Consider the following 24,369-nt stretch of genomic DNA (forward strand, 5'->3'; position numbering starts at 1 on the left):
TCTGATCACAAGGATTTAAAAAATGTATAGTTTGTGCTATCTACGACCTATCATTACCAAATTATTATACAAAAATCTCTTTTTTAGGTATAAACAGCACATTAATTTTTTAGTGGTACAGGGCAAAAATTTCACCTTGCTCTGATTTTGGTGAAAATGGTGGCAAAATGTTTGTCTTGACATGCGAATCATAAAAAGGTATAGTACTTGCCATCTAAAATGTACTCTTTACTTGTTATGCAAATACATTATCGATCAACAGTAGCCAATGGCCATGGCCTTTTGACTGTTTTTCCCCTGTACCTTATTAGGTTAACACCGTAGATGTGCAAAACTATTCTTTTTATGATTTGTGTCAGCTAAACACACAACTTGCCACCATTTTCCTCCAAATCAGAGCAATTTTGAATTTCTGTACAACTAAAATGTTCAATTTTGACCAAAATGAGGTATTTGTACAATAACTCGGTAACGATAAGTTGTAGATAGCACAAAATATACATTTTGAAATCCTTATGACAAATAATTGGGATTTATTCAACATGATCGGAGAAATTTTAATTTTTTACCCCTGTATTACCTTTCGTGACCTTTAGGGTAAAATCCAAAATGCCTCCATATCTTAAAATAAAACTTTGGACCATGTACGGCATGTGTACAAATTATGATGCTTGTATCAGAAAGTGCACAATTATTTGGATTAGCAGCTTAACTAAAAGAGTATAATTTTAAGAGTATTGTCTCTGACAATGTAAATCATGTTAACTCAGTAATACAGAAGATACTTTGTTAAATAGGTCTATTGAGACGTCTTAAAACATTTCATGACGTACAAACTCTTAATATTTATTGTAGTGTAGTATTTGTGTATTGTAGTGTGGTTTGGTCGCTTCGCCTTCAGTGAAGATATGCGTAAATTAAATGTTTTACAGAAGGGATGTGCAAGAATATATATTATGCGTGCCAATCACCTTACTTCTTTTTTGAAATAATGTTTCTTATAATAGGGTGGAAATCACTTCCAAATCGGGAATGCATTTCTAATCACTGTTAATGTTTAAATGTCTAAACTAGCTTATAAGCTGAGACAAATTTCTTGGCTCTACCGCCTTGCACAAATGGTTATGATACTGGATACTTTTAATCATCTTTTTTTTACAGTGGGGTTGAAGTTTGGAATAAGCTGAGCAATGAAGTAAGAAGTCCAACAAATGTGCAGACTTTCAAACAATTATTTAAAGACCCATTTAGTGATCCCAGTGCAAGTGTAAAAAATTAAAAACTGTTTATAAATTGCTTAAAAGTGAAGGATAAGTCATTCAAATTGTCATTTGGTATTTTTGAAATGAAAATTTGGCAAAAAACCCGAAAAAAATGGTAGTATTGACAAGTTCAAGCCCCATTCAAATACATGTAGCTAATTTATATACTGACAGTATATAAATTACAAATAACATGTAAATGCTTTACCACGGTACTTGTGCTATTACTTACTCTGAAAATTGTATTTATTTGTGTTTTTTAATTTGTATCTAATATCTGGTGTCCCAGAAAAAAATACCGAGTAATCAAAAAATTCAAAATGTAGCGCATAGCCTATTTTGTTGTGCATCACATACCTAAATTTTATTTGATTCGATTGACTGGTTCCGGAGAAATGAACGATTACATAATGCGCGCATCAACACAGTTCATTCCAAGTTTGATCAACAGGCTCTTTTTTCATACTCGCTCACCGCTTCCTAATTAAATTTAGTCTACATTACCTATTTAAGGGATCTGGCATGAGCGTTTTGAGCGTTTCGACAGTATTTTTCATGGGACATGAGAGCACCTCAGACGTATCGAATTGCATTCTGAATACGATGCATGTCTTTCTGATATCAAATAATTTTCATTTTTGAAAATCACGATATAATACAAATTTTATGACAAATTATAAAATTTGATATTTTTCAAATTTTTGATATATAACAGTCCTCGGTAAATTTTATAAATCTAATGATATATTCTTAAAGTGTATGTAGCTGGGAGGAAAAGCCGACGATCAATTGAAAATTTTGACATTTCATATTCAAGATATGGATTTTTTTCCCAAAAAGACCTAATTTTTTTGGTGTTTTGGGGAAAAAAATCCATATCTTCAATACGAAAGGTCATAATTTTCAATTGATCGTCGGCTTTTTATCCCACCTACATACACTTTAAGTATAAATCATCAGATTTATAAAGTTTACTTCGAGTACTGTTAAATATCAAAAATATCAATTTTTAATGATTTGCCATAAAATGTGTATTACATTGCAATTTCAAAAATCAAAATTATTTGATATCAGAAGGCCATTCTTCGTATTCAGAATGCAATTCGATATGTCTGATGTGCTCTAATGTCCCACAATAAATACTGTCCAAACGTTCATACCCCAGCCCTTAAATCCGACGGTTTTATGTCATTCATGATTTCACTGAAGATAAATAACATCCGAGAAAACTTTGATTTCTTTGATTTCTTTGATCTCTCCAACTTTAATTCTTTAGGTTGTGCAAATATACTTTACAAAGAACATTTGATCCACGCAACATTAATGTTGAAGTTTTAACAGATTTTAGGGAACAAACGAAAAGATCGATGACGTCCTATAAACGAAACTAGTTTTGTTTCTCAGCCGACCCCCTCCCTCCCTGCCAGAAACGTAATAATGAAATGTTGAAATTTTTGATATAATAATAATAATGACACATTCTTCAGACCGATGTTTTTGTACAAACGTAATCGAGTATTTTTACCCCTCCCCCTAAACGAAACTAGTACCCCTAAACGAAACTAGTTTCGTTTATAGGACGTCATCGATCTTTTGATTTGTTCCCTTAACTTTGCATTACAATTTCTTTGAAATATTCCGAAAACATTAATGTGTGTGTGAAATTTTTAAGCCAGCTGGAATTCTTTATGTAGTAATTCTTTATGCAACATTTATATCAACATTTACAAATACCGAGCATCATCTTACATGCAAGCTTTCATTTTCAATATCGTCCAGGTTTTCAAATTTGAACAAAACCTAATTAAACGAAAACTATTTCATAGAACAAATTACAGTTTTTAAACCACTAGTGCTCATTGTGTTGAATGATCTTTCTTGCAAACTTGGCATGAACTGATTTAACACATGCATTATGTAATCGCTCATTTCTTCGCAATTAGTCAACCGATTCCAGTAAAATTGGCATATAAGATGCAGAATAAGATGGACTATACTCTGATGTTTAGATTTTTGGATTCTGATGTCTATTTTATGCACTTACGCTCAAATTCATTTGCCCGGTAATTTTTTTATGGGACACCCTGTACTATATAAATTGCATGGTGATAATTATTGATTTTTAAGGTTTTGTAATGTGTAGCCAGAGAAGATGAGAAGAAACATCTTCTCTGGTGTAGCAGACCAGCTATTTTGGCAGATTGGGCTACCCTGGATAATATGATTGAAATAAATAAATAAAATAAATAATGTTCAATATTTCACAATTGTGGTCCAGGAAGCAGGGATCGGCCTTCAAACTAATGTTTACAATTATTTTTATATATTGAGTATGGTGCTGTTATGGATGTTTGAATCTGATTGAATGCTTGTTATTTATGTTCAATTATACTGACTAAAAGTATTGTCGCTGTACATGTAATGTTCAATAGGAAATAAAGTTTATTAAAAGTTACTCTTTCCTTTTGTTTTATTGTTTCTTGGTATTATGGATGTTGACATTTGTAATATCAAGATGGATTAATCCAATATGTTACTAACCACATTATTTAACTGGAAAAGGTTAAGTATTAATTTATAACGATTTAAAAATGAATCCATGGGATTTGATAATTAATTTTAATCACTCTTAGATTAAGTTTTTAAAATCTTTGTAAAGAATAACTTTAAAACCACTTCCTTTATTTTTCCCTAACAAGTACAGTCCTTCAAAGATTTTAAAATTAAATCCTGTGGATTTATTAACTTTCATCATCATGTATTATAATAATAATATCTGGTCAACAAAATGTTTTTGCAGTATGTGTAATCTGTTAGCAGTGGCTTAACCGTGAGTGACAATGGGTTTAGCTTTGTCCTTCCCTGTGGAACGTTTTGACCCCACTTGTGTGATTCTGGCCGCCCTGGTATTTTGGATTTTTAGGGCGCGCCTTTTGACAATTTTTATGAAATATTTGCTGCCCCGCACAGCAAGACACATTGCCCACCCCTCCCCCTTTACTATTGTGCCACTTTATTTTTCACTTTGGCATTATCAATTAATATTTGCTCAGATGGTACGACAGTTTTTCCAATATGAAGCCCCAAATTCTAACGATGCGTTCCTTACCATGCTTTTGAAGATTCATGCCATAAAATGTTTGTAAAGGTTATAAACATGTTTTTGCTTTGGTCAAATTATTTTAACAACATTTAAATAACATTTTTGTCAAACTAATAGAATAAAAGTAATTTTCCTACCGGGGTGAAACTCCTTGTTAGACCTGGGTTAATATTCATATTGTGAGTCCTTTTCATATCTTGAAATGTCAAGAAGATATGACCCCCGAGTGGGGTCAAATGAAAAAGATACAAAAATACAGAATATAATAAAAATAATTTCACCACCGGGGGTGCTACTCCTTATAAGACTGGTAAATATTCCTATTTAGGGTCTCTATCTCGAAATGCCAAAAAGGTGTGACCCCCGAGTGACAGTGGTATACTACAATATAGTACCGAAGCCACATGGTGCGGTGAATAGTTTATATATACCATAGCCCGATATGTAAATGTTTTCTGTAAAACATTTCACTCGCGTTGCTGAGCATGCTTTTGTTTTTGTTTTTATAAATTAAATATTTTTGAAATTCGAAAACAAGAGACTATGAAAACACATATGGGTCTACTGCCCTGAGGTATTATAGGTGTACGTGTAGGCGTGGCATGTAGGAGAGATGCATAGTGGGGTTGAAAGGGTGGCTTCCCATGCACCTGAATGATGTATTTTCTAGCCTATTTCTTTGTATTTTTACAAAATTTGTTGTTCCCAAAACAAAATAGTGTCCCATGGGTGGGGGACAGGTCATTAAACTTTACATGGGGTCAGATTTCTGGGGGGGGGGCAAAATCGACAAATTTTGTCCAAAATTGCCGCAAAAAGGCCTGGAAATCTACGTAATTTTTTGGGTTTTGCCTCAAAAGTGGGGGGTGGGAGAAAAATATTGGGGGAATGCCTCCTTGCCCCCCCCCAACGCCGTCACTGGTTGGAGCCTCCCTCTGTGGAACATCTTGCTCATGTGGGATGCTGGCAGTGGCACTGAATTTCCCCACCCCACCCGCTAAGTCATCTTGCCCCCCCCCTCCTCCGACCTAGGATGCTGGCCGTTGATATTTAATTTGGGGCCTTTTTTATCGCCCATTTGACAATTTTCGTCAAATTTTGAAAGTTTCTACCCGGGCCCCCTATATAGAACCCCTTGCTACACAACAGCGGCTGATAAATATCAGCCGCCGTTGGTTAGTATCATGGACCCCCGAAGTTCGTACATCATTTGAGCTTGGACAACTATTTGTAGTCCTAAAACAGGGGAAAATGGACATATAAGGGGCTATCATTTTTTCGGAAAGGGGATCCCAATATACGGGTGGGGAAGGGGTGGGGTCATAAATTTCAGGGCTTCTACCAAACTCAGCTTACACTTACAGCTTTAAAAGTAAAACCCCGACCTACCTAGGCCTCAGTACCCTAATTTTTTTATGTTACGCCAATCAAACAATTTTCTTTTTTAATTAGCCTGTTTAGAGGTGTATCGGTGGTGGGGGTCATAAAATATTTGTTGCCGAAATAAGGGGATCACCATTTTATTGACGCCTTTTTGTAAATTTGGGACCCCCCTTCCGAAGAAAATGATAGCCCCTTATAATGCCATTTCCCCCTACTTTAGGCCTATAAATAGTTGTCCAAGCTCTTCCAATAGTATAATGTACTAGTTTTAGGTAGTTAATTAACGTAAACGTTATATCAGAGTAAAGTTATCAACACAATGAGTATTAAGGGACCCATCTTCGCTGATTAGGCCTACTTAAAAAACCAAAATAAGTGAGCTTCAATAAATTGATTTTGGTCGACTAAGCGTACCGTATGAGCTAAAATTCCCCCTCCCATTGTCTCTAGCACTTTTTTATTAGTTTTTCTGATGTATAATGGTAGTAACAAAGAAGTCAAAATTTTCATAAAACAAGAAACAACAATAAAAAGCAAATTATCTTTTTACAGTGTTATCAATGCAGTAACGACAGCCATTGAATTGCGTTTAATATAGAGGGCGCTATTTTTCTTGGTAACTTTTACCCCCCTAAAAAGCTGTTTAAACCTACTGTTCGTCGGGTTTGAAGGTTCAAATGTTCCTCAGAGACCATTTTATAATTTTCTAAATCAATTTGGAATCGATAACCAATCAAATCAAGAAATTTGTAAAATGAGCCAAAATTGCTTAAAAAACTGGTTCTTATCGATTTTTATACAAAACACTACAGCTAAAATATGTCTTGATATATTTGTACACAATCTTCATAGTTTGGTTCTAGATAGATGTGATAATCCGTGGAAGTTAAATTACATGGGTGCAGATGTGAATTGTTACGTAATAAAGCTGTAATATGTCCAAAAACAGTTCGCGCATGCGCAAATGCCCAAAACAGCGTTCAAAATTTAAATTTAAGCACAATGGAAATATAATTTTAAGTACAAAAGGTTGCAGGGTTATCGTCCAATATGCCTAACACCCAAATTCGACGATTGCTGAGGTTTAAATAGCTTTAAAGTGAGATATGGAGCCAAACAAAAAGCCGTTCTGTGGTGTCATTTTAGCCAGTTTAAGTGGTCTTACGGTATATAAAGTTCCTACTCAGATTTTGTGGTAATTTGGTACCTATTTTATCAATTAAGGTTAAGTTAAATTTAGGGTTTAGTGTCCTGAAATGTGAATGGTTACATAGACCATACGCGTGGTCAGCATACCTGGGTATTTTAAAACGTCGAAGTTCAAAGACAAGGTGGGTTGACTTGATTATAACATTTCCATGGCGCGCGTCGCATCTTATAATAGTCACATAGAGTGAACCAAATTAGCATGATCAGGCAGCGGCGTTAATATCTGTCTTGGATAGTGTAGGTAGGGGTGGGGTCATTATCTATAGGTATATTAGTGTCTTATTAAAAAAATAGCTCAGTTTGCCAAAAGTTGTGGGAAAAGGGAATGTCCCCCATGAGTGATGTCCATTCGTGGGTTGTGTGTACACCGTGCACTTCATCCCGTGGAGAGGGGAGGAAATGAGCCCCCGTCTCGTTGAAGGTAGCACGGGGATGTGTCATGGTTTTGGGGTGTACCTTTTCAGCAAGTTTGGTTTGTATTACTATATCGATAGATGGGTTTTCAGTGGAGACCAGGGGGGCCCCACTTTTGTTGGTCATTTGGGGGAAATCAGTCATTTCCCCCACTTTCAATGTGCTGCGCACGCCACTGGGGACATTCCAATGATGGAAGTGACGGGCAGTCATTCGCCGGGCTCACGGCAGTGTCACTTTTTGAGAGCTAGGGGGAGGGAGGCAGTGGCGTGCGCAAAGGGGGGCAGGGGGCACATGCCCCCACTTTTGTTGGTCATTCGGGGGAAATCAGTCATTCCGCCGTTTACACTCCTAATCATACTCCATTCGGGGAACTGAACAACCTGCCCCCCCCCCCCACTTTCAATGTGCTGCGCACGCCACTGGGGAGGAAAAGGAACTTTTATGGGCTAGCGGAATTTGACAATTGATTGGAAAGGCTAAAGAGCACAAAAATGCCAAAAAATCTAAAATATCAGGGCGAGTAGTGTCCCACGGGCAGGCCTATGGGTACTTCAGGGGGAGGCGGGGGGCTCTACGCCACTGGGCTACAGGTAGCTTTCTCCCGGCGACCCCGACCCCAACTGCTAAAAAAAACTGCAACTGAAATAAAGAGTCTTCCCGACTAAAATTGTGAATCGTTAAATTTACTCCTATTTTTTCAGCACAGGGGTATTTTCTTTTTTTGAGTGGGGTGGGGGTGCAGCCCCATTTTTTCAGTCTCAATTTCGTAATAATTTTTGCCGAATTTTATTGCATTATGACATCGCGGTGGGTGAGAGACCTGTACCACTTGTGTGTGTGTGGGTGGAGCTGCACTTTTACTTGCTATCATTTTGTGTAGTCCATGATATCAATAAACATGAGGGGTCGCGCTCATACAGCAATGCACATTTAGGCCTACCACATTTAGGCCTATACGACTAGGGTGCATCATTTTGAACCATTCCTACTAGCATTGGCGTAGTGTCATCGCGTCATATGGGCACCGATTTGAAAGACCCAAAGCTTGTCCCCCCCCCCCTTAGTCCGATACCTCCCCCATCATGATCGGTGACCCCACGATGACGCACGTATAATGCCTCTGCCCACTTGACCCCGACTGCAGACAGGAAAGGACGCCCCACCCCCTGCGTACGCCACTGCTATTATAGGTCTATACCCTGTTCTGGCGAACTTACCCAATAACCCATTATTTTCTACGTTCTACCCGACTGTGACCCCAATTTTTTACCCGCATGACCCTTTTTTCAAAAGTTTACCCACTGACCCCTGTTTTTTCAAACTTTTCTACACTTTTGTTTTTGGTGGACTACAAAACATTAAATTTAACTGATGTGTAAACATTTGTACAAAAATGCAAAAAAAAAAAAAATTAAAGGGGTATAGGTGTAAAGCACATACATGAAATATTGACTTCCCAAAGGGGCTGCATGCATAATGAGCTGGGGGAATTTCCAAATGGTGCGCAAAAGAATGCCCCCCCCCAGCATGCCAAAAATCACTTGCTCCCTCTTGCACCAAAAATCATGTGCACCCCCCTTGCAAATGCCAAATTTTTGGGATCCCAATTTGCAAACCTCTAAATGGCCCAGATAAATACATTTAGGATATTTAAGTGTTTCTGTACTGTTTTCATAAGCCTGTTTAGAGCATTTAATTACCACCCCATGAATGTGTGATAAAACAAAAATCTTCACGGCTTGCAAAAATTTGCTTACGCCCCCTTTCAGCTGGCCAAAAAAGTGTGTGCCCCCTCCAATTTTACCCTCCCCAAGGCTCGTGATGATTATTGCACAGTCCCAAACTTTGTTTTACAGATTTAATAACAAGAGTTAGCAGATTTAAAACAAGTTCACAGAGTTTAACATCATAAAATTGAATTTGATGATTGATTTTATTGACATATCCTGGCCCACATGGCAAATTACATGCAATAATTACAATATCAAAATAGACAAGACTAAAACTATTTAAGCAACCATATTTTACCATATCAAATCATGTGACTGTAATTCTGGCAGTGGTGAGTTATCACAGACTAATAACATGAATAACGTATTGTGCTTTGAAGGTGGATGCCAGCTGCAGGCTACACAGCTCCAACCAAAAGTTGTAAGAAATAGTTCAAACTTTTCTTCTTATATTATACTTGATACAACAAATAGAGGAACAAAAGTATAACAATCAGATTATTGAATTTAATGATAAAAAGGATTGTTGCACATACTACATGTATGAGAAATGCAGAACTCTGGGTACTGTGGGTAGAAAAAAGAAAAATGATATTTTAAACAAAATTAACCCCTTTCCTGGACTGTATGAACATGATGAGAAATTTAAAATTTGTTTCATACACATACATCCATGACACTTCTCTCTGGTAGATTTGTTTCAGCAAGCCCCTGACCATTAGCATCAATCCATCTTGAAAATGTGTGTGTTTGTGGGGGGGGGGGGGTCAATCTACCGAAAGGTGAGGAGACACATTCCCTCTGGGATTGACACCCATGCCTTCAACAAATATTGATCCCTCCTACCAGAAAGGATGTGAAGCAAACACAAAATACTTTCAACATCATTCGCAAAAGATTAGAAAAGTTTGCCAGAAAACTTCAAAATGTCAGGTTATATAAAGGGCATAAAACATTTTCATAACATTCAACCTGTTCAACAACATATTTAAGTTACTCTTACTTGTAACGTAATGGCATTTAGTGCTGAGGTAGACTTCTCCGTAGTCCATTTTGCATAAAGTGGCTAATACATTTAAGCATAAACACTGATTTGTATTAATTTGTGAGCAATTGATAGATTTTCACATCTGATATTTTCAGTCACCGTACTCCCTCAGTTTGTTAGCTTCCCAATTGGACTACTTTGCCTTGCGGTTAAGATTCTTAACACGGGACTCTATGGAGAGTTAGGCCAATTTCTGGCCTAACTAAAATTGGCCATGATGTAATGCATCTTTAAATGGATCTGGCTTGTGATTGGTCGCCCAGATCTTGCTATGGTTTAAATCCTGCGGGCATGTGACATTACCATAAACTAAATCGTACACAGCAATCTATGGAATTTGTGGCACGTTTGATCTGGCGCAAAAGTTAAACTCTCAGAGGTGTGTATGGACGTACATTTAGCGCGTCTTACTACCATGTTTGGTACATGCGATTAAATTGGATTGATAAACAAGTATGATTGACAGTGTGTTTTAGAGAGCAAAGTCCCGGGGTAAAGTTCTGCTTAAAAGTCAAAGTACATAGTCCGGTTTTCGCGATCAATAAACTGGTAGATTCCAAAATCAGAATTGTTCAATATGAAGTGAGCAATCATAATTATCCCAGCAAACACAAAACGTTTTCGAAAAAAAAAAAAAAAGGTTATAAAAGGTTGTCAGAAAACGTTTAAATGTCGGGTTATATAAAGGGTACATTAATGGTATAAAAGTTTAAAACGTTTTCATAACATTAAATAACATTTGTTGGTAATTTACTGCACAACAAACACAAATGTTTTACAGAAAACATTTAAATGTCGGGTTATATAAAGGGTATAAAAATGTTTTAATAACATTCCAAAAACATTTTTGGAAAACTTAGTATAAATCATTCTAAACAAAATGTTATTTTGGGGTTGAAAAAATATTTAGCAAAATATTTTCCCAAAATATTTACAATAACATTTTTAAAATGTTTTCACGACATTTATATAACCCGACATTTAAATGTTATTAAAACATTTTGTAAAAAACATTTTAAGAACATTTCTGTGTTTACTGGGTGCAAATATTTTAACATTATGTTATTTAAGTGTTGACAAACTATTTGGCCAAAAATGTATGCAAAAATGAAATTTCGAATACATTTTAAAAATATTGTTGTAGTGTGTTTTCATACAAAACGTTATGACCTTAATATAACCCGACATTTTTATGTTATTAAAACGTTTTTTATCTAAACCAAAACCCAAAATATAACTTATTTAAAACGTTTTAAAAACGTTTTTGTGTTTGCTGGGATGCAAGATATGTTGCATTCAATATAACTTTTATTGTCACTGATCATCTAATTATATAAACACTTTATGACCATTTTACTATTGAACACTTAAATTCTAATAAACATCAGTATAATTTTGAGTTCAACGGAATGCGTTCGTCATGATTAATATAACATATTTTTTATCAAAATTCGACTATGTCTAGTGCTGAGGAAATATTTTGACATTTCAAAAATGTTGTTGTAGTGTTTTCATACAAAACGTTTTAAATATAAAACGTTTTTATAACATTTAATGTTAAGAAGTTTTTACCAAAACCCAACAGATCTGTGAAAGAAGATACACTGTAGAATCTAATCTATTTGTGCAATGTCTGCAGAGTTTGCAAGTTTCACAAGTGAAGGGGATGCACTATGTTGATGCCTGTTAATCCTATCTTTAGTGAGTGTGTGAACATGCCTAACGTCCAAATAACTTGATCGATAACAGGAAAATACATAGTGACATCATACACATTGTGTCACCACTTCACCCCTTAAAATTTTGTGGTTGTGAAGCGATTCATAGAATTGGGATGGTAGATGTTTATTGCCATCAGTCATTATTTTCCCAAGTCTCCATCACTGTTTTTATTATCTGTACAAGTTCTTGTTCAAGATGCTAAGAAAACTGCAGGTGAGCTTGTTGGCAGTGAGATTTGGACTGCATACATGTACGAAGTCCACAAGTCCTTTGTATCCCAAAGTAATGTATTATGTGTGCACTGTAGGAAAAACAACACAACATTACATAGAAAAGTTAGTTTCAAAATTTTCAAAAGTACATTTCTTTTGGGATTGAAATGCAGGTTTTCACATAATTTCTAAACAATTTTGAGATTGTTATGCAAGATATGTTTTAAACCTGGTGTTGTTGCAAGAAAGTTGTATCTGCACTTTCATTTTACACAAGAAGCATTTTTGTGTTTTACCATGAAAATTACAATGGATGAAATTACAGACATTTGATTCAGTATTTGTTCTGACCATTAAGTTCTGAGTGCAGAATAAAGATAATATGATACAATATAAAATATGCCCATTAACACCTGTTTCTGAATCTATTAATGACTATACCGTACTTCACCAAATATGAGTTCCTTGCACTAACCCGACAATAAAAGTGTGCGAAAAGATTTTAAAAATTCAAATAACTAAAATAACTAAAATGAAAAACACATACATACACCCCTATGTGATCCCCCATATGGGGATACTGTTTAGGACTATGCAAAGGGAAACAGTCGAACATTAATTAACTGGGAGCATTGCACAAATTATTCACAATTTTGATCATTTAGCCTATCAAACAGGGACACATTTTTGATCACCAAAGAGGACATGGGGATGGTCTTCAGTTCCCAAGAGGTCCCCAGTTGGAATTTAAGGTCGGATGAATACTTTCAATGTAAAAATGAAGATAATTAAGTTTGAGTAGTCAGGTTAGCTCAAACGATAAGGCGTTCAACTATGGTGCGAGAGGTTGTGGGTTCGAACCCTGGTGGTGGTTTAGTATGCTCTTGTGGAAAAAGTGAGTTAGTTTTGAATTCCCCTGGACAAGGAACTTACTGCTAATTGTCTCACTGTAACTGGTCCAAAAGTCAGGGAGCTGATCCTGGTTGTGAAGGTCATTTGTGGTATGTCAAGGCTGTGCGTTCTTGAAGTTGCAAATTCCCCGAGTTATTCTATTTAACCTGTAAAGTGTACTGAGTGTTGTGGATCAACGTCTAGGCATTGTGCCAGTACGTGTTTGCAAAATTAATGATAATTTTAAGTACTTTTTCACCACTTACCTAAAGCTGTGTTGTGCCATGCAAAACCTCTTACATAATGCCAAACCAAACAGAAGTCATGAACAAATCCCTGGAAGAAAAACAAATTGCACATGTAAACAGAACAATCCTTTAGTTGAAAGAATACTTTCTTCATACCTTATTTTAGTAAACTAGGTTGCTTTTCTTCCCCATAAAATCTAACTAAACCAGAATACTTTAAAATGTATTCTTCTTCCCCGGTCTTCTTCCTGGCATGACTTTTTCTTGCGACTTACCCAACCCGGCCCAAAACGAGTCCATAGTTGCAGTATGCATTTGTTAGAGACTGGCATTACATGATCAGTGCACAGGTCACTGGTAAAAACCCTATCCATCGCCAGTTATCAGTGCTCTTACTCGAGAACTCTAGCTTGGAATTTACATTTAAAAAAAAATTTGCAACACAAAATCATCTTAAATATTCTGTTGATCTTTAAATCTGGATTAGTTATTTTGATGTGTCAACTGTATAATTAGAGCAAAGGTTGCCTATTTCGGACAGTGTCATTTTTGATCATTCCCAGAGTAGTAAATAACGTAATGTTTCAACAGTAGGGTTTCAACACGAATTAGGCATACTGGCAAATAGTTTGCTGGACAATACTTCGATGCGGATGGTCGAATAAATACTATCTCTGCGCATTGTGACATTGCTCTTAATGGATTGATTCAAAAAAGTTTATGGTACCCGACGTTCTACGGCTTTTTATAAAAACATCGCGGGAAAAGACCAAAATCGAAAAGAAATGGGGTTTTAAATTGAACTTTAGAATTTGAAAAGTATAAATCACGTTAGGTCTAAGGCTGTGCTAACACTTTTCTTTAATGACTTTGACCACAATTTTTTATTTTTTCAAATATCTTAAAAATTCAAGAATCTAAGCTAATTGAACAGACAGTAGTACAGATCCCTGTACATGTATGGATGGGTGAATGTTGTTAATATTATTTATGCCATATTACTATTGCAAACTTAAATCCCGGAGTTACATGCACTGAACGTTCTACAACTTGCGAATAAGTCCTCAAATGTTCGAAACTTACTACTGACTAGTCACATCACAACTCATGAACTGTGTAGGCCTACGTAAAATGTGTGTTGAATTCTGAACCCTTTCCTTTATAATTTAGAATACCATAATTTATACCCAACTCCACACAAAACTCCACTCACAGGCTCAGCACTGACTCATGCCATCCTCACAACCAATCGATGTATGTATTATATACCCAAAACTCTTACCTGGGATGTCACGGGAGAAGAAAATGAAGGAAAATAAGAACCAAATTTGCTCCACACAGCTTATCACCGCTGCTCGATCGACCTTGTGTTTGTTTTGGTTTGGAGAACCAGCACTTCCGGGTATGTTTTACTGATAGGGCCTATATGAAAAAATGTATCACGCCGAGTGAAAAATATAGTCCATATATTTTAAGCAGTAAACCTGTAATATTACCAATTTTAAGTAATTATTTGCCAACCCCGACCAGGAAAGAAGAAAGAAGGGAAGAAAGAGAAAAGAGAGAAAGAAAGAAGAAAAAAAAAAAAGAAGAGGAAAAAGAAAGAATTTTTTTTTTCTTTTCATACTTATCGAGTTGATACTTGCGTTGCGTCGACACATTCGTCGGAACATACGTGGCCCACAGCACAGCTGAATTTTTGCTTATAGTCTCTACATCAGCGACAAGCAGAGGGATCGGGAGCATGAGGGAGCGTAACCAAACTGGTTGCAGAGGAGACTATGTATAGAAAGCCAATGCTGCCATAAATTTCGTTTTTAATTGAAAGAGATGAAATTCCCCTCAAATTCGCATTTCAAAAAGGAAATTTATAATTTTATCTGGCTGACCTGATAGTTTATGATCCACTTAAACAAAATAAGGCAAAACAAATTTTTGGAAAAATTATTGGAGGGGTCTTGGACCTAGCCCATTCTACTTCCCTTAATGGCTAAATGCACTAATTTGGTTTCCACCACCTGAATTAGATCGTTATCCAAAGTATGGGCGATTTTCGAGATCTCCGTATCAATTAACTTAGGTGGTGGAAGGGAGGCATCTTGTCGAGCTATTTGACCTGGGGCAATTAGATCTGGGTCCTGAGTAGGCCCAAAAATGTGCTAATCTTAAATAACATTTTTATTCAAAAAATGTAACACTTGTTTTAGGTTTTACAACTTTGTGTAATTTAGTTTGAATCATACACTTAGACCACATGTTGGTATACATTCTGTGTGTTTTTTGCACTATGTCAGTCAATCATGTGTTAGAAAAATAAAGTGACAATAAATAAGAATACAAATTTAGGTGTTTCTATGTGTTTGTGTTCATGGTTACTGGTGTAAGGGTGATGGAAGATGGAAGAAAACACACATTTATGGCTAAAACAGTTTAAAGCAAAAAATGTTAATGTTTTTGAGCTGCTGCCTCAAAATATTGATCGGTTCCTTTTGTGATGCATTTTTTCTTTCACATTCACCCCTTGCACTGAGAAGAATTCGTCTTTTGCCCAAAATAGTGTGGTTTTCAGTGCATTTTTGTTTTGAGGAGGGAAGGGCAAGTTGTTGAGAAATGTCCAAATCCGTGAATGCCATCAGTGAAATTGTCAATTGTTAAATAAGACACAAGGGGAAGACCAAATTCATGACAAAGTACCAGACAAACAAGTCCATTGAAGTAGAAAATGAGCAGATAGAACATGTAGAAAGTTATAAGTATCTAGGCCAGACAGTAAAGATAAAGATGGAAGACAACACGAGAGAAGAAGTCATGCTAAGAATAAAGGCTGGCTGGAGTTGCTTTGGCAGACACAAACAAATCCTATGTGACAAAAGATTGCCAATGACACTGAGGACGAGGGTCTTCAACCAGTGCGTATTACCTACAATGACCTATGGTTGTGAAACCTGGACAACAACCAAGGTTTTAGAACAAAATCTCAAGGTAGCACAGCATGCTATGGAGAGGAAAATGCTACATATCACCATACGTGACAAAGTAAAAAATATGGAAATCAGGGACAAAACAAATGCCAAAGACATCATTGAAAGGATCAAAGAGGCAAAGTGGAGATGGGCGGGACACATAGCTCGTAGAGACGACAATAGATGGACAAAGAGGTTAACAGAATGGCAGCCAAGAACAGGAAAGAGAAGAAGGGGAAGACAAAAACGAAGATGGCGTGATGATCTCACATCCTATTTGGGTACAACCTGGGCAAGAGAAGCACAGAACAGAAGTAAATGGAAGCTACTTGAGGAGGGCTACATCCGACAGTGGGTGACACAGCCTGTGAGGTGAGGTGAGGTGAGGTCTTAGTTTATACAACTTTCCGCCAAAAATTTGGAAAAACATTTTGGCTACAGTGATGTAAAGTTGGGCTATTTACCAAAAAAAGTGAATATTTTGAAGAAAAAAAAACCCACCCACAATACCAAAATTGGCTTTGAAAAGGAGGGGGGGTAATTGATTGAGACTAAAATGTTACCCATGTTTGTGGCAGCCCCCCATTAGGCTCTCTGGGGCCCAATACCCAATTGCAGGCAAACGTATTTTATTTTTGTCCCCCCCCCCCCCAAAAAAAAAGTCCTGGTGGACACATCAAAATGATTTCTGTGTAGTCGACAATAGGCCCCTAGGTGGGCTGGTATTTTCTTCAGAAATTTACAAAAAGTCGGCGTCAATAAAATTGCGGCCCCCTATTTCGGCTACAAAAAAATTATTACCCCCTGCCACCGATATACCTTACCCCTAAACAGGCTAAAATTCTATAGTCTTTTTGAATAAAATAAGCACTATCTGTGGTCATCTTGTGACTCCCTACATTTTGGTAATCAAAACTTGTTTACCCCCCCCCGCCAGTATATTTGAGACCCACCCCTTCCGAAGAAAGTACCAGCCCCATAATATTTTATTTTTTCCATTTATCTAAATTTCCCAAGGATCATTTAGAAAAACATGCATATTTATTTTAATAGCATGCATTTCATGAGCATTAATAATAGGCATATCCCCACGATACTGAAATGTCCTATGCCGCCTGAAAGATTGTGGGTAAAAAAAAGGCGCCGCAAATTAGAGGCCAGAAGGATTCCGGCTCTATTGCACTAGCCATACGAAAGTCGATCACGCCATGAAGTGTGCCGCATTTACTATGGTTTGTAAATTCAGGTTTTTCGAGGAGCACCTAAAATTCGATTGTCATAGTTTTTTGACAAACTTGGTTTTTCGAATTCGATTGTCATAGTTTTTCAATTCGATTGTCATAGTTTTTTTTGATAAACCTGGTTTTTCTATCAAAAACCAGGTTTTTAAATTCGATTGTCACAGTTTTTGAAAACCAGGTTTATCGACCGAGAAACGTGGTTTGGTTTTTCAATTCGATTGTCATAGTTTTTTTGAAAAACCTGGTTTTTCAATCGAAAAACCAGGTTTTTCGAATTCGATTGTCATAGTTTTTGATAAACCAGCAACCGGGTTTTTCAAAAACTATGACAATCGATTTCGAAAAACCTTTTTTTTTTTATATTGAAAACCAGGTTTATCAGTGAAAAACCAAGTTTATCGGCCGATAAACCTGGCTTTTCGTCGATGAACCGGGTTTTTCGATTGAAAAACCAGGTTTATCGACGATAAACCGGGTTTTTCGATTGAAAAACCAGGTTTATCGACGATAAACCGGGTTTTTCGATTGAAAAACCAGGTTTATCGACGAAAAAGCAGGTTTTCTGTTCTATTGTGCAATATACTTGCCATACACGGCTCACGTTCGAATGAGTTGCCCGCATTGGCGACATAATTATGCGCTAGTATTTAATAAATAAATTCAATTAATAAACACGATTGACACGAATAAACGGGCTACTTAAAGGAGTGTGACCCGATCGACAGCCTTGTGATTTTTGTTCTAATGATAGACCTCAATGTAGGATAGAAGACAGATCATGAAAAAATCGGATCACACCCCCTTTAAGGGCTGTAAAGAGAGCGAAATGTGTTTGGATTCTAGAGGACGGGTGTCTGTAAGAGACACAGCCATGAGAAAATGACTAACTAAGATCACGCGACAAATAAACTTATAGCAGTATTTTCCCAGTCTTGAAAAAAGAAGGCAGAACTGGGAATCTAACCCGGGACCTTTGTCCTTCAAGGGATTTTTCTATCCCTGTTTCACAAACTCATTAAATATGCGAGACAATTGGCAACTCCAAGATCTACGCTGGAACTACTTCTCGCGACGGTTGCCAAAAGCAGTCACTATACCCATATAGGTAGGTATGCGGAAAATAGATGTATTAACAACAACAGCAACAACAACAACGATAATAATAATAATAATAATAATAATAATGATAATAATAATGATAATAATAATAATAATAATAATAATAATAATAATAATAGTAATAACACTAATAATAATAATAATATAATAATAATAATATTAATAATAATAATAATAATAATGTGAATTCATATTGCGCTCATCTCCACCAAATTAATGGCGCTCAATAACAAAGTATGTGCCCAAAAATTTGTCTTTGGCATGTCGCATTCTGGAAATATGTGATGCGGGTCGATCAAGCAAAATCAGTCTGAACTCGGAATAATAAATTTTTAGTTTCTTATAGGATAATAAGAGGCATTTACAAAGCTACATTTTGCAGAAAACCCCATTCAAATTGAACAACCAGTTCCAAAGATAGGAGCAATTAATGAGTTTCCAAAACAATAGGAAACAAAAGGAAATATATCTTTTGTTTGGCTATATCTCAAAATCAATATTTCCGAGTTCCGACTGATTTTGCTTGATCGCATCACATATCACAAAGAATATCAAATTCGGGAAAAACGCCTCAAAATTTTATAACAAACATGAACCTTCCAAAATAGATAAACATTCGCACTTGGTGGCCCGGTCATTACCTGCCGCTTTGATTTGGGTTAACTCGTGGCTTCCACTCTCCAGTTATCTGTACTTCAAGTTTGCGCCTATCAGCGCCCTTAAAGGGGCATTTCGTGATCCACAGCCTCATCCCCCCCACTTTTCTCAAAAAAGTTGAGATTTTTATATCGCTGGAAACCTCTGGCTACATAATGTTTATGTACAAAATATCTCTTGCAGATTAATTCGTTTAGCTAAGATATCGTGAAATTTGATCTGGTGCACCAGAACGAAATTACAACGCATTGTCTATGGAGCAGTGTAATACACATAAATCATGCATAACTCGCAAACGCAAAATCGGAATCAACTGAAATTTTGGGAATAGGCTTTTTTCGTGGATATGTATGAAACATGTCATAAAAAGAGGATGCTAGGATCACGAAATCCCCCTTTAAGATATAAAGAATAATTTGGAAATTCATATGACGCGATGTTTTTCCTCGATTTATTTTACCTAACTACACCTTTATGAAAGTACATACTGGTTCACTGCTCGATGTAGCGCTATTATTTTAATCGGGAAAGATCATGGTACGGGCTGGTACAGTATAATCGACTTTTTAAAATGTAAATCCATTTCATTAAAAGGATTTGAATCCCAAATATGAGCAATGATATCTGTATATTACCGCGTGTGTTAAGAATAGGAATAACTACAAATGGTTATTTCAGTCAAACGATAATCCAACACACGGAGCTGTGGATTATCGTTTGACTGAAATAACCATTATTTTGTAGAATTCAAAATTTCTGTTATATTTTTAAAATCGTGTCATGTGCACTTTAAACCATAGTTATTCCTATTCTTAACACACCAAATACCAAATATATCACTAAACATGCTTAACGTTTTGTGTTTTTACCAAAACCGAAACCCCAAAATATAACTCGCTTAAGGGATCCAAAATGAGCGTTTATTGCGTTTCGACAGTATTTTTTGTGGGACATGAGAGCACCTCAGACCCATCGAATCGCATTCTGAATACGAAGCATGTCTTTCTGATATCAAATAATTTTCATTTTTTAAATCACAATATAATACAAATTTTATGACAAATTATAAAAATTTGATATTTTTCAAATTTTTGATATATAACAGTCCTCGAAGTAAATTATATAAATCTAATGATATATTCTTAAAGTGTATGTAGCAGGAGGAAAAGCCGACGGTCAATTGAAAATGTTGACCTTTCATATTGAAGATATGGATTTTTTACCAAAAAGACCTAATTTTTTTTTTGGTGTTTTGGGAAAAAAATCCATATCTTCAATACGAAAGGTCAAAATTTTCAATTGATCGTCGGCTTTTCATCCCACCTACATACACTTTAAGTATAAATCATCAGATTTATAAAGTTTACTTCAAGTACTGTTAAATATCAAAAATATCAATTTTAATGATTTGCCATAAAATGTGTATTAAATTGCGAATTTCAAAAAATCAAAATTGTTTGATATCAGAATGACATTCTTCATATTCAGAATGCAATTCGATATGTCTGATGTGCTCTAATGTCCCAAAATAAATACTGTCCAAACGTTCATACCCCAGCCCTTAACGTTTTGTGTTTTTACCAAAACCGAAACCCCAAAATATAACTCGTTTATTAAAAACCTATTAAATGATTTGTGTTTGCTGGGCCATTACCATGTTTATTAAGTGTTGCTTGTATAGTGTTTATAAATTGACACGTATTTTTTTTGCAATGAGCTACAACTTACTGTACAACCTACAAATTATTTTCATAAAACTACCAAGCCCCCCTTGATACAGGCTGTATCAAAATGATTGGTACCCATCAGTTTTGATGGTTATTTAAAGGCCTGCTTCTTTGAAATGCAACATATGGTCTTCTTGAAATGACCATAGTTTATAGTTATATGACTGTTTAGGACAGTAATCAACAAATTATGTAGATCCTATGTTGCATTTTGATATGGCAGTCATGTCCATATCACTGGTAACTGATGGGTCCCAATCATTTTGAAACAGCCTGTATCAAATGGTGTGATTATTGTATAATACTTTGTAGCTTGTAGTACAGTAAGTTGTAGCTCACTGCAAAAAACTTTATGTGTCAATGTATATATAAACACTATAAGAGCAACCCTTAATAAACATGATAATGTCCCAGCAAACACAAAACTTTTTAATAGGTTTTTAATAAACGAGTTATATTTTGGGGCTTTGGTTTACATTTACAGCCCTATTCCCTAGTAAAAGTGGCAATGTGTTCCTTTTGTCACAAGGATTCAGAAACAGTATAGTTTGATCTATCTACGATGTACGGTTATGACGTTTTGCGCAAAAATGTAACATTGTGATGTCAGAGGTGTAATTTTCCGATTTTGTTGAAAACGGTCCCAAATTATTGGTCTTTCCATGATAAATAAAAAAATAAATAAATAAAAAATAATAATAGTTTGCGCTATGTATGATGTTATTATTTTTTTTTTATATTTATAATGGATATACCTCCATAGCCTAGATTAGTAGCACTATAAGCATGATAAGTATTATTTTATTTATCTGCTAAATGTGACAACTTTAACATGTTGCAGTGCATGTATAGTGAAATCTATTGCACTAAAAGTGTATGACTTACATTTTCTTGTTTAAAGTTGATGTCTATAATCAAATGCAGTAAACCTTTGACGAGCGCGTATTGTAAGTATACATCGCGTATTTACTGCGTTGGACGCACTTGTCTCTGATTGGCTGCTGAGGCGATCTGCTGTTGCCGAGTGGAAATTTGTGAATGAACTGTGCGCCGTACGCGTTGTTAGCAACATCACGGTAGTCGCGTCGTCAAAGGTTTGCCGCATTTGATTATAACATGTTTAAAGTACACAAATAACCCGGACCTTTTTACTACCTATAGCCAGAGAAGATGTAAAGAAAGGAGGGAGAACGGAATTATATCCTTGAGATAATCCCGTAGGTAATCCTGTCGCACCTATTCATAGTCCTTTATTCTCAAGTAGTTACACATCTACTTGAAAGTAGCCTTTGATGTGATGTGTGTTGCCGACTACGGTTGATTAATTTTCTCCAGAATTGAAACCATATCCAATGTTTCTATAGAGAATTCCTTGAAAGTATGACACGTGTGTGTTAAGTACCTGATGTTGCTCTGAAGGGATACCACACGTGGATACTATAAGAAAGAAATGTAGTTTTGTAAAGATTCCAAAAAAATCCGCCCATTTTGGTACATATATTATAATTTAGGAGAGTGTTTTTGGATTTTGTTAGAAAAGGGATGATTTTTGATCATCTATATTTTATTGTTTTGTGTATTTTCCTGTCATTACCTGCAAACCTAAAAAAGATATTTTGATAATTGAAAATAGTCTGTATCATAAATCGTAGAGGTTGAAAGTGTAACCAAGCGTGCAAAATTATTATTTGCCATGGAACTTCGGTCATATTTTATTTGAAATAAACTGGATGTTAGGATCTGCATGCATGGTATGCATGGTATTGATGGTATACAGACACTGACCTATCCCTAAAACCAGTAAGCAGCAACTTGTGTATCACACATTACGTTTGGGAATTGGAAAGAACCTTCTGTTAAATCATGCATGACTCAATTACAAATCTCTACATCCCTCTCTTCTTGTCTATTGATATTTTGAATAGTGTTTATCTTTCCCTAATAGATAGCGCCCTGATCGATTCTTCCTGCATATCAATATGCTTCATTTACATTACATTACAGAGATCGGACACTAATCCCTACCATAACAAACCATGTATAGACTCTACATGCAAATACAGGTGATATAACAGGTCTATATTACAGGATTAGATTAGTAAACTATGATCTATTTGCAAGTATTATCAGGGCTATGACACTCACCTCATTTGCATGGCAAAATTACCCGTCTCCTCTGCAGCCACGGTCACGGAGGAGACTACCCTCCTTTGTGTTTGTTCATTTGTGTATGGAGAGCCCTTTTTGGAGTCTATAATGACTTAGGCTACGCTCTCAGCTAGAGTCCGACGCTGCATTGTACTAGAAATACCCTTTTTTGTGAAATCGCTATAGAGCCAATCGGGAACACGTATTCGTTTTGAAAATATAGCATTAAAATTAGTATCACCCTTGTGGCCCCCGTGCAGTGGAAAACCTTAATTCTTTCATTAAAAGGAAATGAAAATTAAAAAAACACGGATCTACCTGTGCACCTATAAAATGGGCACAGCAATTTATCTCAAATATGAATGAATTTTAAGAAACATACGGGATATGATGAACATTGACCTGACGCCATGATAGTAGGATCTATTAGTCGTTTTATATACAATGTATATACCGTATTGTCATAATACCAATATTTGTCATTATATATGATGAGTAATATTTAGCAACGTAAATGTGCAGTTCATATGCACAAACGAATACGGATCTTTATGATATTCAGGTTTTTGTACATCACATATAACATGTCACATAGGAGGTCATACGTGTTGACCTTCATCTATTGTATTTGTTCATCTGTGTATGGAGAGGATTAACGCCATTAAAACTCCATCAATATTAGGGCGTAGTTCAGTGAACTCACCGGATTGCTGTTCCAAGTACTTTGATAATACAGATAATATGTATTAATGGGTCGAGGCGATTGCATTGAAAAACCTAATAAATTATTCATAACAGTTACGTAATCAATCGATAGTGCGGACACTTTTCATTTGCAAACCACCAAAATTCGTGATCTTTTAGCGTTGGAAAAGAAACCACGTGAATAGAGTGCCCTCTCAAGAATATCAACTCTCTGGTATTATATTGATTGAGCAGGAAAGATTTGATACTATTTTTTTGTATAGTAGTCTAGTTGCCGGCGTGCGTTATTTCTTTCTGCAACCATAATGGGCCACAATGCGATAACACATAGTACATACATGTAATTAATAGGCCTATGAGGCTAGATATAACACGAGTTTATTACCATTATTATTTCCTCTTAATAAAATAAAAGAAATCGATAGAATTAAAATTCTATAACGGTTTACCTGGGGTTCGAACCCACAACCTTTGTATCCATAGTCTAATGCCTACACGACTGTGCTATGATTCGTTGTGCCAGAAAGGTGTTTGTTTATGATACTTATTGATTACGGAATAAACTGCATACACACAATATACTA

General features: G+C 35.9%; 1 long non-coding RNA gene across 1 annotated transcript; it reads right to left on the bottom strand.

Annotated features, from left to right (window-relative positions):
* Positions 1–11,275: 11,275 nt before the first annotated feature.
* Positions 11,276–14,625, bottom strand: LOC140146620 (uncharacterized). Its single transcript, XR_011858275.1, has 3 exons — positions 14,508–14,625; positions 13,244–13,313; positions 11,276–12,175 (listed from the first exon to the last, which is right to left on the bottom strand). It is a non-coding gene; the product is annotated as an uncharacterized lncRNA (long non-coding RNA).
* Positions 14,626–24,369: the final 9,744 nt, after the last annotated feature.

The sequence above is a fragment of the Amphiura filiformis genome, chromosome 2 (genome assembly GCF_039555335.1).
Source record: "Amphiura filiformis chromosome 2, Afil_fr2py, whole genome shotgun sequence".
NCBI lineage: Eukaryota > Metazoa > Echinodermata > Ophiuroidea > Amphilepidida > Amphiuridae > Amphiura > Amphiura filiformis.